We start from the raw sequence: 16,463 nt of genomic DNA on the forward strand, positions 1-16,463 counted from the left end.
TTAGGATGCAAGGGATAGCCGTTGCATAGGTAACGACTTAATATGGAAGTAGTGTATAATTGAATCGATGTAGCAGTAATCGGGTTGCCGCTGCACATTTCTCCGCGTACAACAAATATCTAAAGTCTACTTCCCACGACCAAGCAATCATACAGGGATTTACATTGTTTTGTAATTATAGATCACGGATTTATAACAATTTAAAGTTAAAACGCATCCAGTTACTCTAAACAAAACATGTGTTATTCGCTATAATAAGTCTTGGCAGTTACACTAATTTAAAGCTGTAGCTGATCCAAAAGAAGAAAGTATTGCAAATAACAGGATAATGGGTAGTGACGAAACAAATCGATCTAGCTGTGTATTGTCAGGTATTGTTGACAAATGTAAAGAGTTATTAGTCGGGACTAGCCAGAGTGGCTGCTTCATGCCCCTTAGTTGGGCGCCAAATATATAAATATATAATATATACTGTAACATACAACGCATGTAAGCGAGCTGATGTCCGTGTAGCGTCTAGCGAAGCACGCGCTGGTTCCGGCACAGTGAAGTCGGCTGGGGTGGGTTGTCTCATAAATGGCTAAGCTACCTGCTCGCAAGCTCTTATAATTATATAAAAAATTTCGCGTGCTATTAAAATGTCTAGTTCGATTGCACAAACAAAATTACGGGGGTTAGGAAAAAATCTACAGAGTTACTGAAATTGTATTAGATTGATTAGGGACCGTAGCTGTATATGTTGTTATGCTGCGCTGGTATCAATGCGACAGCTGTTGCCCACCCTACCATGATCACCGGGGCCGCTTGACCAGACAAAAAAGTCGGTGATCCCTAAAACAACACATTACATTACCCTAACATTCCGACGACGCATGGCTCCAACATTAATAAGGCAAATTAGCACATAATTATAAGTCGAAATAAATCGAAATTTTTCTTAGCCATTAAATATTTTTTTTTTTTATAGTAGAAAAGAAAAGAAAATTAATAAAAAACTTATATTACACATAGATAAAGAATTTTTCCAGGTGAGTTTCTAATTTGGTCTATGACCCAAATTGGGAAAAGTAAAAACTATTCCTTTTTTTTTATGTTTTTTTTTTTTTTTGCTTTAAACGCAGCATTAAATTATCTATTAAATTATTATTAGGCCATTCTCTTTTTTTCATTTTATCGGAAATTAAGTCAAAGAAAAATAAAATTTAAGAGTTTTTCTTTTTTGCTTCACTTACATGCATTCACTCCATCTCCGAAAGCGCTTCCATCGATGTAATGTGCGATGATCTGCTGAAAAAAAAATTACTTCGAATTGCACACCAAAAAAAAAATTTAGAAAAAAAAATAAAAAAGAAGGCACTAGATAACAAAATTATTTTTCGAACTTCATGTGACTTGTATTCTCTCTCTTTCTCTTTAAAATCTGGCTCTCACCAGCAATATGGCGATCCGAATTTCGGAGCATGGAAGGAGAGAAGGAAAGATACAAATAGGCCAATGGAAAGAATATGTAGGGCAAGAAAAAACGGAGTTAAAGAAAAAAAAAATGCGGAATAAGAATTTGACCATGCTATTGCACTCTTTTGCCGAAAAAAAAGAAACTCGCACATACCTAATGTAAAATTTTAAATTATGCGCTTAAGGCGACTTGACTACGCCCATGGCGTTCACAATAGGACTTATTCAGTTTTTTTTTCACTTTTTTTGTTAGCTAAGCTAATTATTCATTTTTCCAGCAAAAATATAACACTAAAAAAATAAGATTTCGTTTTGCTTATAAAAAAATTATTGCGCGACCAAGATAAACGTAGCTTGCTTTGACGACGTCAGCCACCAGGGAACGATTTCCAACTAATTTTTGGAGTTTCGGCGACGGCGATCGTCTCTTACTAATTCATCTTTCGAACTCCCATTTTCGAGTAGGCTAGAGAGCACGAAACGAAACAACGAGACTTGACGATGCGATAAAGCTGGACGCAGCTGATTAAGCTATTTGCAACAAGGCGAATTAAAGATGACAATTACAGGCGCTCTGCATATTTTGGGCTTCGGCAGGCAAACAAGAAATGTTTGCCGCTGCTACTTGCAGAAAGTCGAAAGACTATAATATCTCATTATATTTTGTTGATGAGAATATTACGAGCGCCATACCTGCAATAGACAGGTTGAAATATAAGTGCTTTTAAGTCTTTTTGTTCAACAAAAAAAACTGTCTAGCAAAAATCTAACTTACCCCTGATTGGGTCTGGAATTTTTTTTATTTTTTTTTGTTTTCTCAATTATTTTGCGACCAACTGGCGGCTGAGAAGTGGTTCATCAATGCGGGCACTTAGAATTTTTTTCCTTTTTTTTTTTTTGAAATTACTTCTATTAAAAATGATGCTTCCGAAAATACTGTTTCTCAGAGGTTAAGCGCGATTGTAAATAGGCGCACTTTCTTACTTTTTTTTTTGTGAGTCAGCCTTTCTCCACGGTGGACCAAAGGTAAAAGAAAGATCTGAGCTCCGATCGGCTTAAGGAAAGCTATTTACAGCGACACCAGGACAGACACCATTTCCAATTATCAAATTAACATTCCTCTACTATTTTTTCTCTTTCACTCGTTACAAGCGATATTACGCCCGGGTTGAGCCATAGATGGCGAGATCTACTAGGGGAAGCAAGGTACAAGACGTTGGCTGGATTTACATTGTCTATTTTTGGACTGTTAATTTAAACTCAAACAAATTGTTCTTGCTTCAAGCGCCACTACAAACGATCGGTCGAAAAAAACATTTTGTATAAAAAAACATTTTGTTTTTCAAGATATCTTGACCAAACTCGGCATTTATTAGTTTTACTATACTCGTCATATATAGGCAAATCATATTAATATCTTGTGTGAACACACTTCTTGTGTGAACATGCCGCCCGCCTTTCAGTATTGTAAAAACATATGAAAAATGAGGAGGTAGTGGCTCTATTTTGCTGGTGAGCGCAGGAGCCGGACAGTATCCACCCGAAAACCGTGTTTTGGGCTAATGATGCGCCGCCATTACTCGGCAGGACGCCTTGGAGAATCAGTTCGGGTGGATGTCCGAGCCCAACACCAGCTTTTTAGATTTCCGGCGATAGTCTGCCAGTCGGACGTTGTGAAGGGCTCATTCAGTTTCTCACTGATGAGCTTCGATGGGGTCCGCTACTGACGACGAGGCATCACCTGCAGGATGACCTCTCGCTGGAAGCTGGAGGTCCTGGAACGGATGACGTCCGAACAAGCGCAGTCTATACCGATGCTGGTGACGGACACCCCGAAGGCCGTTGCCAAAGATGCGTCGATAAGACTTACCGGACAGTACAGGTCTAAAAGTGCCCGAGTGTGGCGGGTCACTTGCCGTATCCAAGACGGATTAATGCTCTCGGGAACACCGTTTTCCTTTTGTGCTCCATCAAGGTGGACAGGGAGATGGAGCCAGCGGACGAAGGCGGCGCGGAGCGTCGCACTTGGGCCTTGGTAGTGCGCATTTGTTGGGATCGCTCTGGAGATCGCATTGTGGTGCGACGCGCTTCTTGGAGGTGAAGCAGGGTGTAATGTTCGCCCTGGCCCGTGCGGCACTTGTCCTTGCGTCGACAGGACTCCCCGGAGTGTTGGTGAGCTACGCAGCTTGGACAGTATTTGTTCACCAGAACTACTCGAAGTCTCTTCTCGGGAGACAGCCGCATAAATCCTTGACATTTCCGTAGCGCGTGGACTCCTTGGCATAACATTAATTGTGCGGCTTTATACGGATGTTCCACAGACCTGTGGATCTAAGATTCTAGTCTCTACTGGAGATTCTACTTGATGGAAAATGGAGACTAGGCTCTATCGGGAGTAGGATCTGCTAGAGATCGGTCTCTTGGAGACACCTCGGGCTGTTAGCACGTCGACCACTCGGACTCTTTGGTCGTCGCCAGGATAGGTCGTTTGAATTCGACCCAGACGCCAGTCATTAACTGAAAGATTATCTTCTTTAAAAATAACTAGATCGTCCCGGTGTAAATCTCACGTTGGAGTTTGCCATATGTTTCTTTTTTGTAATTCTGAAAGATACTTGCGCTGCCAGCGGTTGATGATGGTCGTGGCGTTTTCTTTGATTTCTGGCTCTGTGTCGGAAAGTAGAGGACCCCCGACTAGAAAATGACCGGGAGTCAGAGCTAAGAGATCAATAGAATCTTCCGGCATTGGAGATATCGGTCTTGAATTCAGGCATGCTTCAACTTTAGATAGCAGCGTGGAAAGCTCTCCTAAGGTGTATTTGGAGGTCGATGTAGATGTTATAAATTAGAGTTTTAAAACTATTTACACCTGCCTCCCACAAGCCGTCCATGTGTGGCGCACTAGAGACTGTAATTGGCCTGGAGTTGCGTCTTAAGCGTTTCCACAAAAGTTTTGCTCCGACGAAAGTTTCGCCGTTGTCGGAATGCATTTGACTTGGGCACCCTCGTCGTGCCACAAATCTCGCAAATGCCGCTAGGAATTTTTCGGGTCAGATGTACCTTCTAGGTGGATGGCTCTGGTGCTCAAACACAAAGACGCACACGTAGCCTTTGGGGCTTGCAAAATCGACTCCTGTGTGAGTGGACGGCCGAGAGAATGTAACACTCTCCACAGGCAACTCACCTAAGAGCTGCGTTTGCAGTTTCTTTTTTTGGATGACGCAGATTTTGCAAGAATGGATTGTGGATTTGACCAACACCTTGAGCTTTGGAATCCAGTACTTTCGTATTAGGCGCATCATGAGCTGGTTGCCTCCATGCAAGGATATAAGCTCAGTGAAGGCGGTCAAGACACGCGAATACGCACATGTGTATGGCAGTATTATAGGCTACCGCTCATCGTAGCCGAGTGCTTCGGCCGCTCTTACGCGACCACATGCTCGAATAATTCCCTTACCATCCAGAAAGGGGTTCAAATTAGGGTGTTTGCTGGAAGTGAGCTGTTTCTTCGTGCTCAAGCAAATGTACTCTGACGAGTATGCTTGTCTCTTGGTCAAGAGTATGAGTCTTTCCTGTGCGGAAGAAATCTCGTTGCTGTCAATTTCGATAGTTGACGGGAGCGACAATCGTTTGCAACGCTTGAAGAAGCGATAAATGTATGCCAACACTCGCAGGGCTCAATCGATCTTGAAGAAGCGTTTAAAGAAAAAAATACATTACATCCAGCATTGGTACCGCCAGCGCAACAAGCTGTGCCATCGGAATAAGTGCGAGAGGCACACCGCCACTTGCGCATACGAGGGAGCATCAGCGTTCCTTATCCGGCGACGCCCATTTGATGCAACAATGAACAGTTGCAGTTATACCCTTAATTACTTTTAATTAAATAAAAAAATGTTTGTAAAATTGAGCGGTTTAATCCGCCCGATTAGCAGCATAGCCCGTAAAGCTATGTGAAATGCTAGGTAGTATTTTGTGTTAATAGCAATATTGAAACCTTGAAACTAAAAACATTGGCATTTAAACCTAAAAACACTATTGTTACATTATATCAAATTTTGTAAGAAATTTTAATTAAAATGGGTTCGAACGAATCCAAGGTTAAAAAATCAGCCGCAAATGTTATAAGTAACGTCAAAGTAATTGACCATAAAGAACATTTACTATTTTGCTATTTATAATTACTACAGTATCTCTTGTATCACTATTCAAAGTGTATGCAATGCATACAAAAAAAATAAGAAACGCTATAGCAATAGAGCAGACGGACTAGATAAGGTATAAATATATTTGAATATGCCAGATACAGACGCACTCATTGCGCTTACGTATAGAGATGATCCAGATCTTCGTACTCACGCACTAAACGTGTACCGACGGAATGAAATCAAATCGTTACCATTCTAAGGGAACAACGTGAGGAATTTAATAATTCTTTCAAGTGCCTTAACAAAAGCGCACCTGTCTCAAACGAGATAAAGTTAAAACTCGTTAAAATTTTTGTAGATTTCTACAATATCTGCCGCCCACTTATATGCGACAATGCAACTAGAATAAAAGATGTGCATTTAACACAGACAACTGATGTTTTAAGCACGTTAAGAGAAAACAGACGAATTTCGGAAAGGCATAATATAACAATATTCCTTCCAAATTCTCTTAACACTTCAGCTTCATTCGACGAGAAACAACTTTCATTGTCAGCTGACACTAAACCATCACATTCTGAAATCAATACCCAATAAATTGACAACACAATGGCCGAAACAGCTATAAGTTTTCTCAAACCAGCCTCATCGCTCTTGCCAGAGTTTGATGGAAAGGCAGAAAACTTACAAAGCTTCAAAGATGCTTTGAGTCTTATAGACTCACTAAATAAAGATCATTCAGATTTAGCCACCAAATATAGCACAGCCCAAGCCGTAAAAGCTATGACAAAGAACTGCGCTATAGATAAGGTAAAACTTTTCATGCATCCATAATATGAATGATGCCATATCAAAATATGTTAATAGTTGCACAGAAGCAACCGGACAAACTAATACTGTCCTTTATTAACAAAATTACAAACAATATAAATGTCCAAATTTATGTCCCAATAACATACAGTTCTGGTAACAATTCAATACTTATACCAGCAAGATCAGAAGTTGTCCGAAAAATTGAAATAATAATATAATAAAATAATATAAAAACTCATTCCAAATCAGGAAATTCAATCTGGTATTTACGTTGCAAACATAGTTTCAATACAAAAAATTACATTTGTCCGATTTTATAATACGACCAATAAAGACCAATTAACTAATATAAATAATCTAAACTTTAAACCACTTTCAAACTAAGACGTTGTTCGAACCACTTCAGAAAATAGAAAGAACACAGTGCTAGATCAATTAAGTAAAAACTTTCCAAACCAATTTAAACCACTATTAAAAGAATTATGCACCAAGTATGGGAATGTCTTCGGACTTGAATCCGAATCAATAACAACAAATAATTTTTATAAACAAAAATTGAGATTGCAGGATATTGAACCAATTTATATTAAAAACTATCGAAGCCCGCATAGTCAAGTAGAAGAAATTAAAAAAAAAGTAGGCAAATTAATCTCCGATAAAATTGTCAAACCACCAGTATCAGAATACAATAGCCCACTTCTACTAGTCCCGAAAAAAGCACTTCCAGGCTTAGAAGATAAGAAATGGCGATTAGTAATTGACTATCGTCAGATTAATAAAAGCAATTGTCCGATAAGTTTCCACTACCTAGAATTGATGGTATTTTAAATCAAATTGAACTTGAAGAGAGTTCAAGAAATATAACGTCTTTTTCAACGAGCAATGGCTCATATCGCTTTACGCGATTACCTTTTGGTTTAAAATAGCGCCAAATTCATTTCAGAGAAATGTAGGAAATACAACCTTGGGTTACATCCTGAAAAATGTTCAATTTTTATGCATGAAGTCACATTTCTGGGATACAAATACACCGATAAAGGAATCTCGCTAGAATACAAAAAATTTGACGTCATTAAAAACTATTCAGTCCCACACGATGCGGACAGCGCTAGAAGATTCGTTGCATTCTGCAATTGTTACAGACGTTTTATAAAAAAATTTTGCCGACTATTCTCGTCACATAACAAGATTATGTAAAAAGGATGTTAAGTTCGAATGGACAGCCGACTGCCAGCATGCATTCGAACATCTTAAGTTTGCACTAATAAACCCAATATTATTACAATAACCAGATTTCATTAAAGAATTTTGTATAATAACTGTTGCATGTAGGTAAGCTTGTGGAGCGGTTTTAACTCAAAACCACAATGGACTCCAACCTCCAATGCATCCCGTTCATTTACTAAGGGAGAAAATAATAAAAGTACAACAGAACAAGAATTAGCAGCAATTCATTGGGCAATAACACATTTCAGACCATATATTTATGGTAGATATTTCACTGTCAAAACAGATCATTGACCACTTACATATTTATTTTCAATGGTCAATCCAAGTTCCAAATTAACACGTATGCGGCTCGAATTAGAAGAATACGATTTAACAGTAGAGTATCTAAAGGGTAAAGATAACTATGTAGCTGATGCGTTATCAAGAATAACCATCAAAGAACTAAAAGATTTACAAGTTAAAGTCCTGAAAGTCACTACAAGACAAGCAAGCAGACAAGAATTCTGCGCAGGAGAGAAAGAAATAGAATTGCCTAGGCCTTCTATAGAAAAAGCTTCAAAGCCCAAAGTGTACCAAGTCATTAACAATGACGAGATACGAAAAGTAGTGACAATAGGTCCATTACCTAGATCAGAGAATGGGAACGAGTATGCAGTTACACTCATTTGTGATTAATCGAAATACCTCGTCTCCATTCCGATCCCAAATAGAAGTGCAAGCTAAAGCTATTGGAATCTTAAATTCTGAAGTACAGTCCAATGAAGACGTTCATTACGGACATGGGTACGGAATATACGGATTCAATTATAAACAATTTGTGCAAGTATATGAAAAATAAACAACATAACATCAACTGCACATCATCAGCAGACAGTTGGAACAGTAGAAAGAAGTCACAGGACTTTTAACGAATATATATCAGTTGATAAAACTGATTTGGACGTATGGATCAAATACTTCGTATACTGTTTTAACACGACCCCCTCTATGGCACGCAATTATTGTCCATATGAGCTAATTTTTGGTAAAACACCCAATTTACCAAAAGATTTTTATAATATAAATAGAATAGACCCACTATATAATGTAGAAGATTATGTTAAAGAAGTTAAGTTTAGATTAGAAATAGCATATAAAAGGTCTAGGATAATGCTTGAAAAACATAAAGCAAAAAGTAAGGAACTTTTTGATAAAAAGTTATAGATTTTCAAGTAAAAATAGGAGATACAGTATGTCAAGAAATTGTTTTCGCTTTTTCATTGAATGAATAAGCTTTTTAAAATCATAATGGCTCGGCAACTGCTGCCACTCTTTTAGTATAGCAGTTTTAAGTGCAGTTCGGTTCGTTGGATGCCTTTTAGCCACTCTTTTCTTTAACAAAGCCCAGACATTTTCTATGGGATTAAGATCAGGACTTTGTGCAGGTGTATCGAAGACTACCACAGTTATAAAGTAGCCACAAGCGTATCATATGCGCCTTATGCTTTGGGTCGTTATCCTGATAAAATTTAAAATTCGGCATATTATTGTTTATAAACCCAAATTTATTCGCGCTGCTTGTCAACTGGTTCTTCAAAATGCTTAAATATTGTTGTGCGTCCATCGTGTTTTCAATAAAAGCCAAATCTCCGACTCCTTGGCTTGAGATGCACCCCCAAATCATAATGGACAGTTTGCCAAATTTAACTGTCGGAATGATGTTTCGGTTTTCTAAAGATGTTAAGGGCTTACGCCATACCCTTGTTGGCCCATCATTATAATATAGCATCATTTTCGTCTCATCGCAGATGATGACGTCATCCCAATATTCGGCAGGTTGGTTGTGGTACATTGTGGCAAAGGACAAGCGTTTTCCAACATTTACATCAGAGAGCATTGGTTTCTTGCGAGCAGCTCTTGATTTGTACTCGTGTCGTAGTATGACCTGACGTACAGTTTCGTGGGATACGTCTAGATCCAACTCTTCCTTAAGATCTCTTGCAAGAGTTCTCGTCGAAATCATCGGATTTTGGTCCAGTTTTTTCACCAATGCGCGCTCCGCTCGTTTATTTATTTTTTGCTTCCGACCGGCTCCTTTCTTTGGCTCCAATCTTCCCTCGTTTTCAGCGCGATTTATAATATTATAAATGGTCTTACGGGTTACAGAAAACATTTCTGATAATTCCAGCGCACTTTTACCCAATTGGTGATTAAAATACACTAACTGGGCATTTTTAAGAGTGTCTAAATAATTTCTGACGCGCAACAAACGAAAAATAATTTTTTTTCTAGTGTGAAAACAATTTCTTGACATACTGTATTAAGAAACGAAACTGGCAAAAAATTGGATCCAGTATATATAGGTCCATATACAATAGCTAACATTGAAAATAGGGATAACATTCTAATTAAAGATAACAAAAATAAGACCCAAAAAGTTCATAAGAATAGACTAAATTTTTTTTAACGAATAAAACATATAAATGTTCTTTATGAAGTCTTTACGTTCATTTATGAATTCCCAACAAAAAAAAAAAATTTGCCTGATCAACCAACTGAAAAAAAACACAAGTAAGAGGTTCTAGTCGGGAGCTCCTGACTATAGGATACCCTGAACCCTCTTCTTCGAACATCAAATGCATATATATATATTCTATTTTAGAAGCTATATGTAGTTTCTTTATTACTATAGAATTACAAAGTTTCTTATTATAATTTGTTTCAAAGCGGTTAACTTTTACAAATATGTTTAACATTATAAGATGATTGATTAATATTATTTTTAAGTTATTATGGGATGATTTACGTTATAATTAAAACTTTAACTCTTCGACGGACGGCGAGTTCTTCAGTCAACTCCCAAATGCAAAGTGTCCGCATTTTCTTTTCGCGTTGCGCAGCCTGCTCTTTGATGCAAAACTGCAAAGCTACAAGTGAGCGAAGAGAGAGCGATCAGAAGCAACGACCGCTGCCCGTTGTTCTATGTTGCTCGCCTTCTAGGGTTCCCACATTCGGCCCTCCTGACACGTCCTTCGACCCGAAGGAATCCCACATCTTCATATACTCTGAAACTGTTGTCGTCTTACACGGTCCTTCTCCACTGCCTAGTTTCTCAACTTCATATCTACCATGATTCTTAACGTCCACCATCTTACATGGCCCCAAAAATTTTCCCTTTAATTTTAATCCCGTACCATACTGAGTGCGCTTTATATCTACTAAATCGTTTATTTTGTACTGAATATCATTTTCCTTTTTAGATCAAATTTCCTTCTATTTTCATCTTGCAGCTTTTGGATATATTCCCGCGCCTGCTCACGCGTTGCCCTTCGTTCGTCTTCCAACTCATCGATCAAACTTTCTTTCACTAGTTTATTTAACTCTAGATCGTCTGGTATACGCATTTCCAGACCTGTTAGAATATTGAAAGGGGATACTTTTGTGCTCCTTGGTGCAGTCCGGTTGATCACTTGTTGAACTCTTCCCAAATGTTTATGCCAACTGCCAGGACTATCATGGCTTAACTTAGAAAGCATTGGCACAACTATTTTATGCATTCGCTCTACCTGACCATTTCCTCGCGGTACTCCTGTAGCTATAATCAGGTGCGCTATGCTTTGTTTCTTTAAAAAGATGTGACGTAAATGCAGTACCTCTATCAGAAACGATTCGCTCTGGATTTCCAAACAGGACAGATTGCCTTTCTAAGCAATTTAAAACTTCATCAACACCAGTGCTGCGGGTGGGGTACAACCACTCAAATTTGGAGAACCCATCTACCACCACTAGGATGTGGTTATAACGTTTGCTGGTTAGCTCCATTGGCCCTACGTGATCGATATGATAAGTACACAATAGATAAGGGATCTATCGGGGTCAGAAATCCTTCCTTTTTCCCAGTTTTAGCATTCATAATAATGCATTCTATGCAACTATCTACAGTTCGGGCCACCTTCTCCTTTAGTTTTGGTATAAAATAGTTTATCTCCACGAGATCCTGAGTCTTTTTAGCGGAAAAATGACCCTGCTTGTGTGCAATACGAATGATTTCCGTTTCCATTTGACATGGCACAACAATTAACTCCCGATTCGGGTCTTTATACAAGATTTTGTTTTCAATGTAGAAATCTTCATACCCCTTTTCCTCAACAATTTGGCGAATTATCTTTGTCCATTCATCCCCCAACTGTGCTTCTCTCAAACGATGTACTAAGCTATCGGTCAACACATAGCAGAAAACACGGCTCAAGGCGTCAACATGACGCATTTTGGAACCCAAACGATGCTCAATTTCATAGTCGAAGTCTTGCAAGTACATTGCCCATCTGGCTACACGCAAAGGCACTTCTTTTTTCCTCATCGTCATTGTAAACGCATTGCAATCGGTTATGATTTTAAACTTTATGCCTAATACGTACACACGCCATTTTATTAGAGCAGACATGACGGCAAGGGCTTCTAATTCGTATGAATCGTACTTTTCTTCAGCTGCATTTGTCTTACGGCTCATATACTGAACAGGATGAAACAAACAGTCTTCTGGGTCTTTCTGCAGCAATACTCCACCAAAACTAAACTTGCTAGCATCCGTGTGAATTTTCGTTTGTAACTTAGGACTATACAATTTTAATACAGGTCCACTGGTCAAAGCTGCTTTCAATTGCTCAAATGCGACATGCTGCAAGTCTTTAAATTCAAACATTGCATCCTTTCGCAAAATGTCGGACAACGGTTTTGCAATTACTGCGTACCCCTCTACAAACCTACGAAAATAGGATGTCAGCCCCAAAAATCGCTGAATATCCTTTTTATCCCGGGGTATCGGAAAATTTGCAACAGCCTGGGTCTTTTCCTCGCTCGGAGTTATAGTGCCCTTTTGCACTATATACCCTAAGAAGCTAACTTTCCCTTGCAACAGTTGACACTTCGACCAATTTATGCGTAGACCATTCTTTCCTGCAACCTGCAACACTCTTTTAAGCTTCACCAGGCCTTCTTCGACATTGCTGCTCGGAATTATGACGTCGTCCATATAAACGACCGCATCATTATTTTGTATTAATTCTCGCATAACTGCCATTATGAATCTAGTAAACACTGCTGGAGAGTTTGAAATTCCGAAAGGCACGTATAAAAATTCATACTGCCCATTTTGAGTCACAAATGAAGTATATTTTTGCGGGCCTGTTTCAACTGGTACATGGAAAAATCCATTTGTCAAATCTAGAGTAGTGAAAATTGACACACCTTGCAGCTTCTCAATTACAGTATCCATTTGAGGCATAGGAAAATTATCACGAATCACCTTTTCGTTTAGCTTACGGTAGTCGCAGCACAAACGCTTTTTGCCATTCTTTTTGGCCACTAAAACAACTGGTGAGGCGTACTCTGACATACTGGGCTTGATAATTTTCTCCGCTAGCCATTCTTTCACTTGCTCATCAACAATTTTCTGATCACACACGGCTATACGTCTCGGATGCTGAAATACTGGCAGCTCGTCTGTTAAAAGAATCTTCATCTCAATTGGAGAGCTTGGATTTCTGGTTGGTTTGTACGAATGTACTAGTTGCCTAACCTCTTTTTGTTGCAACTTACTCAAATGGGAAAAATCTAATTCGATCGTAACCGCCTCTTGGTCCACAGCTAACATGCACATACTTTCAAACTCATGAAACAGTTCAAAACCAGAACTATTGTCAGCGCTGATCATTTTATTTTCTACATCAACTTTCGGTTTTAATAAAGTCCCCTTTTTAGTCACTTGCAAGTCAACATGATCCAAAATGATTCTGCCAAGAATTGCTTCGAAACTTATATCCTCATCTGGTACGACATGAAATTCGATTTCCATTTGAATGTATTCAATCTTGACGGGTATTATAAAGCTTCCAAACGTCAGAATTTGGCTATCAGCTATACCCGTTAGAGTCTTAGAACATCCTGTTAACTGTCTGATTCCTAACTTCCGATATACACACCTACGCATAAGACACAGGTCCGCTCCGGTATCCACTAAACCTTTGCAAATCACTGCGCCACAAACGACATCTTTTAATTCTAAGCCAGAAGAAGTGAATGTGCTTAATGACTTTAACGACCACTTTTCGTCTCGGACAACATTCGTCGATTTTTCTTGTTTATATTGGCTCTCACCATTACACTGCACGGCACGGTGTCCTGGCTTACCACATTTAAAACAAGAAAAAGTATTTTTGGGACAGTCCTTTATTACATGTGAGTCGGCGCCACATTTAAAACATTTACGGCTTTTGTTTGCTTGAAAGTATTGACCCACGGTAGGTTCTCTTTTTGCAATTGTCGATCCAGGTTTTCTGGGCGGTGGGCAAGAAGCACGAACTTTTTGATAGGTTTCTATCTGAGCTTTCAACTGTTTGATTGTTCTTGCTTGATACAATAGCGACTTGTTAGTTTTAGAATCCGGTATGCCTTCTATAAAATAGTCAATCAAACTCTCATCCTCGAGATCGATAGATTTTGCTATTTCCATCAACGCATATAAAAATTCTAACAATGTCTCGCCCTTTTTTTGCTGTCGCTTTCCCAAACGTCTATGAACTTCTGCTGATGACAACCTTACTCCAAATTCATTTTTCAATGCGTTCTTTAGCGCTTCCCAGTTATTAATACCCCGCTGACTACGAATAAATGATTTAGCGGCACCCTCAAGCAACTGTTTGGCATAGATAAATAACTGTAAGTCGCTCCACTGTACTGTTATAGCGCATTCTTCTAGCTCACTCACCCACTGTTCAATATCTCTCGAGCTCGACCCATCAAATTTGTACACGCTACCCTCAACATCTTTCAGCGTAAACCACGACCTAGCTCTTTCTGGACTCTGCATCAAAGGTGCTGTATTAACCGACGTATCATCACCTGAACCCTCTTCTTCTATTTCCATGCCATAATGTTCAAATAGTCTTGCTTGCAGTTCAGCTTTGCGTCCTGCAGTACTCAATTGCAAATCTGTTAATTTTTCGCGTAATTGATCGACACGAAGACTTAGAATCTAGTTTCTCTCCATTTTACAAAATCGTCACTCGGTTACTTAGATTTTAGGTTTTCAAATTATTCTTATTTACTATTTTCAGTTTTGATATTCTTACATGTAAATTTTCAGCACAACAGCTTCAGTTTGTCCTATGTTAATTAGTAATAACAGCGGCTGCTCTCTTTTGTAGCTTAAGTTTAACAGCCTCGACGGACACTCTCTTTTGTATCTTGAGTTTAACAGCGCTAATTTACAGACGACACGATCAGAACCGATAGCCACTACGTATTTGACGTTGATTATCATATCCTACATTCGGCTGTCCTGACGGACAATTCGCCTCGGATTGGTCAAGCCATGGTTTCATAAACTCTGCCACTGTCAACGTCTTACACGGGCCTTCTGTATCTGCCATTTTTTCTACCTCATACCTTCCGTGATTATTTACCTTCACAACTTTATACGGTCAGAGATACTTTCCCTTAAGTTTTAAGCCTGTCCCGTATTATGTACGCTTTATAGCTACCATGTATTTTCCTTATATTTTCACGAGCTTCCTCTCTACATTTTTCACGTTCCTCGTCGAGCTCTGTAATTAACGACTGCTTCACTAACTCTCTTAAGTTCGGCTCGCTGCGTCTTCGCACTCGCTGCCTCCGACGTTGCCTCTGCTGTCACCGAATTTCACAACTTGAAATTCTGCACTGAGCTTGCTGCGTCTTCGCACTCGCTGCCTCCGACGATGCCTCTGCTGTCACCAAATTTCACACAATGAAATTCTGCACTGAGCTTGCTGCGTCTTCGCACTCGCTGCCTCCGACGATGCCTCTGCTGTCACCGAATTTCACACAATGAAATTCTGCACTGAGCTTGCTGCGTCTACGCACTCGCTGCCTCCGACGATGCCTCTGCTGTCACCGAATTTCACACAATGAAATTCTGCACTGAGCTTGCTGCGTCTTCGCACTCGCTGCCTCCGACGTTGCCTCTGCTGTAACCGAATTTTACAATCCCATGAAATTCTGCATTGAGCCTTCTGCGTTTTCCGCGCACGTCCCCTTAAGTCAACGTCTTACACGGGCCTTCTGTACCTGCCATTTTTTCTACCTCATACCTTCCGTGATTATTTACCTTCACAACTTTATACGGTCCGAGATACTTTCCCTTAAGTTTTAAGCCTGTCCCGTATTGTGTACGCTTTATAGCTACCATGTCATTAACTTGATATTGTCTGTCTGGTTTTCTCTTAGAGTTGAAAGCCTTTTTATTTTCTTCTTATATTTTCCTTATATTTTCACGAGCTTCCTCTCTACATTTTTCACGTTCCTCGTCGAGCTCTGTAATTAACGACTGCTTCACTAACTCTCTTAAGTTCGGCTCGCTACTTATACGCATGTCCATTCCAGTTAATATCTTGAAAGGTGAGACTTTAGTGCTTCGCGGCTCTATGCTATTTATGATTTGTTGAACTTTACTCAAGTGTTTGTACCAGGCACCTGCATCTCCTAGACTCAACTTCGATAGCATCGGTACCACAATTTTGTGCATGCGTTCTACCTGCCCATTACCACGCGGAACTCCAGTTGCAATCATTAAATGTTGAATATTACGCTTTTCACAATATTCACTAAATAAATGGGACGTGAATGCAGCGCCTCTATCTGACACTATTCGTAAAGGATTACCAAAGTTTGTAGCCTGTACTTCCAAGCTCTTAATGACTTCATCTATACCTGTGCTTCGAGTAGAGTACAACCAAACATATTTCGAGAGTGCATCAACCACCACAAAGATATAATTGTACAGCTTTTTGGTTATCTCCA

This window comes from Drosophila novamexicana, unplaced genomic scaffold (genome assembly GCF_003285875.2).
Source record: "Drosophila novamexicana strain 15010-1031.04,08,12 unplaced genomic scaffold, DnovRS2.1 tig00001429-arrow-arrow-pilon, whole genome shotgun sequence".
Classification (NCBI taxonomy): Eukaryota; Metazoa; Arthropoda; class Insecta; order Diptera; family Drosophilidae; genus Drosophila; species Drosophila novamexicana.